The sequence below is a fragment of the Oryx dammah genome, unplaced genomic scaffold (genome assembly GCF_014754425.2).
Source record: "Oryx dammah isolate SB20612 unplaced genomic scaffold, SCBI_Odam_1.1 HiC_scaffold_19, whole genome shotgun sequence".
NCBI classification, from domain to species: domain Eukaryota; kingdom Metazoa; phylum Chordata; class Mammalia; order Artiodactyla; family Bovidae; genus Oryx; species Oryx dammah.
In genome coordinates, this window is record NW_024070203.1 from 7,519,025 (window position 1) to 7,522,416 (window position 3,392).

The window sequence follows — 3,392 nt, forward strand, 5'->3', positions numbered from 1 at the left end:
TTTATATTGTGCACTCAAATATTTATTTATGCTATCAATATATTATTCATATATAACAACATGATTTTTTACATTTAGCTTTTTAAAATGTTTATGTAAGTTGTAAGCACTTTGAGAGCTGAGTCAGAACCATATGCATTCCATTTTTCTATCAGAATACATGATAACATCAAGTCTGCATTAGAGATTAATGTCTCATAAAGTGAAAATGAAAGTGAAGTCGTTCAGTCATGTCTGACTCTTTGCGACCTCGTGGACAGTAGCCTACCAGGCTTCTACGTCCACGGAATTCTCTAGGCAAGAATACTGGAGTGGGTTACCATTTCCTTCTCCAGGGGATCTTCCTGACTCAGAGATCGAACCCGGGTCTCCCGCATTGGAGGCAGACGCTTTAACCTCTGAGCCACCAGGGAATAACATGATTTTTTATATTTAGCTTTCTTAAATGTTTATTTAAGTTGTAAGCACTTTGAGACCTGAGTCGGAACCATATGCATTCCATTTTTCTACCAGAATACATGATAACATCAAGTCTGCATTGGAGTTTAATATCTCTTAAGTCTCAGTTCAGTTCAGTTGCTCAGTCATGTCCGACTCTTTGCAACCCCATGAATTGCAGCACACCAGGCCTCCCTGTCTATCACCAACTCCCGGAGTTCACTCAGACTCACGTCCATCGAGTTAGTGATGCCATCCAGCCATCTCATCCTCTGTCGTCCCCTGCTCCTCCTGCCCCCAATCCCTCCCAGCATCAGAGTCTTTTCCAACGAGTCAACTCTTCACATGAGGTGGCCAAAGTACTGGAGCTTCAGCTTTAGCATCATTCCTTCCAAAGAAATCCCAGGGCTGATCTTCAGAATGGATTGGTTGGATCTCCTTGCAGTCCAAGGGACTCTCAAGAGTCTTCTCCAACACCACGGTTCAAAAGCAGCAATTCTTTGGCCTAAAAGTTAAATATATTCTAAAACCTCTTCATATTGGTCCAGTGAATAAATCATTTTGGACTTATTTATTTTAAATTGTTTTATAGATCAATTTTTTAAATATTTTTTTGTGTTTTCTTCTTTCAATACTTTAGGAAAAAATATATGGATATTTATTTGTAGAAATGTACAGAGAATGTTGCCTTACATCAGAAAAACTTCCACAAAGTAATTGTTCTTGTGATACATATACTAAGAAAGATGTCAAAAAAATCTGGATTCCTTGTCAGTGGTTGCACAGGTGACTTCTTCAAACATAATATAGAAAAGGAAGTTAGTAAGATGAGCACAAGAGAGTTATGTTATAATGTAAACACCATCAATGTAATTACAACTAGGAAACAATATTCTTGGAAATGGCACACATTTTTATCTAATTCAATTTTATGCTTCTATTTACTTATCTCAGTGTTAAAATTTTATTTAATTTTATTTTGTTTACTACTGACAAAAGTAATTTTAAAACTAAAGAGCATATTTGTATTACATATGTAAATTAAGGTATCTTACATCTGTGTGCAGTTGCTCAGTTGTGCCTGACTCTTTGAGAACATATAGACTGTAGCCCACTAGGCTTCTCTGTCCATGAGTTTTACCATGCAAGAATACTGGCATGGACAGCCATTTCCTTTTTAAGGGGATCTTCCCTACCAGGGACTGAACTCAAATCTCCTGCATAGGTAGGTGAATTCTTTACCACTATGCCACCTGCAAGTTCTAGCTTATATCTAGAAATTCTATATTTTGAAATTTTCCACAATTATGTGAAATAATGTTAAGCATAAAATAGAGAGCTACTACTTGTGTTTTCATTATGCCAAGTAGAAAATAGGTACACAGAATGAAAATATAATTTAATCAATCTAAAGCAGAAATACACAAAATTAGTCCATCAAAAACATAATTTAGTGAGAAATAGCATAGACCATAACTATTTAAGATTCTTCTTATAGATTAATCTTGAAATTGAATTGACACAAAATTAACCTCTTGTTTCAGTGGACACAATAAATAGTTTTGAAGAAATGGATCCTTTATATTTATGTGGAATTTATCAAAATCAGAATAGCACTTAAAGTTATTTCAATATAATTGCAATAAAATTATTAAGTAAATTTTCATATCACACAGAAATTTTATAGTTTTTACTACCTCTTTTCAAAAATTGAAAAAATATAATGATTTAGGTACTCAATGTAATGTTTATTCTACATAAACAAACTGTAATATTTGAAGCAGGTGAGCCAAAGTGGAAACAATGTGAAGTGTGGATGTGTCTGGTAGTGAAAGTAAAGTTCAATGCTGTAAAAGACAATATTGCAAAAGAATATGGAATATTAGGTCCATGATTCAAGATAAATTGAAAGTGGTCAAACAGGAGATAGCAAAAGTGAACATTGACATTTTAGGAATCAGTGAACTAAAATTTACTGCATGGGTGAATTTAATTCAGATGACCATTATATCTACTACTGTGGGCAAGAACCCCTTAGAAAAAATGGAATTGCCCTCATAGTCAACAAAAGAGTCTGAAATGCAATACTTGGGTACAATCACAATAATGACAGAATGATTTCTGTTCATGTTAAAGCCAAACCATTCAATATCACAGTAATCCAAATTTATGGCCCAACTGCTAATGCTGAGGAAGATGAACTTGAATGGTTCTATGAAGACATATAAGACCTTCTAGAAACAGCACCAAAAAAATATTCCTTGTCATCATAGGAGACTGGAATTCAAAAGTAGGGAGCCAAGAGATACCTGGAGCAACAGGAAAGCTTCGTTGGAGGAAAAAATGAAGCAGGGAAAAGGCTAACAGTTCTGCCAAGAGAATGTACTGGTTATAGCAAACACCCTCTTCCAACAACACTAGGCGCGGACCTCATCAGATGGTCAATACTGAAATCATATTGATTATATTCTTTGCATTCAAAAATGAGAGGCTCTACGTGGTCAGCAAAATCAAGACCAGGAGCTGACTATGGCTCAGATCATGAACTCTGTATTGTGAAATTTAAACTTAAATTGAAGAAAATAGGGAAAAGCACTAGACCATTCAAGTATGACCTAAATCAAGTCCCTTATGATTATATGGTGGAAGTGACAGACTGAAGGAATTAGATCTGATAAACAGAGTGCCTGAAAAAGTATGGATGAAGTTTGTAACACTGTCCAGGAGGTGGTGATCAAAACCATCCCAAGAGAAAGAATGAAAAAAGGCAAATTGTTTGTCTGAGGAGGAATACAAACAGCTGAGAAAAGAAGAGAAGCAAAAGGCAAAGGATAAAAGACAATATACATCCATCTAAATGCAGAGTTCCAAAGAATAGTAATGAGAGATAAGAAAGCAAAGAAATGAAAGAAACAATAGAATGGGAAAGACTATAAATATCTTCAATAAAATTA